We start from the raw sequence: 253 nt of genomic DNA on the forward strand, positions 1-253 counted from the left end.
TGTGCAACGTAAACAGACACCTAAAATCCATTGCACTACCACAAAAGCAAACAATATACAAGACAATAAGGAGCAAGCAAACAACCAATAAAGGCTAGGCCTACCCTAGCATAAAAGCGCCCAATAATCTGTGTCTTGGTATAGGCCTATTTCCCCCCTAATCGTGTTGGTGTTTAGGCTGGATCTTAAGTGAAAATCTTTTTTTGTGAAACGTCGTAAAAAAAAAAAGGAAGACTTATTAATTACTGGTGAT

Source organism: Penaeus monodon, chromosome 23 (genome assembly GCF_015228065.2).
Source record: "Penaeus monodon isolate SGIC_2016 chromosome 23, NSTDA_Pmon_1, whole genome shotgun sequence".
In the NCBI taxonomy this organism is placed as follows: domain Eukaryota; kingdom Metazoa; phylum Arthropoda; class Malacostraca; order Decapoda; family Penaeidae; genus Penaeus; species Penaeus monodon.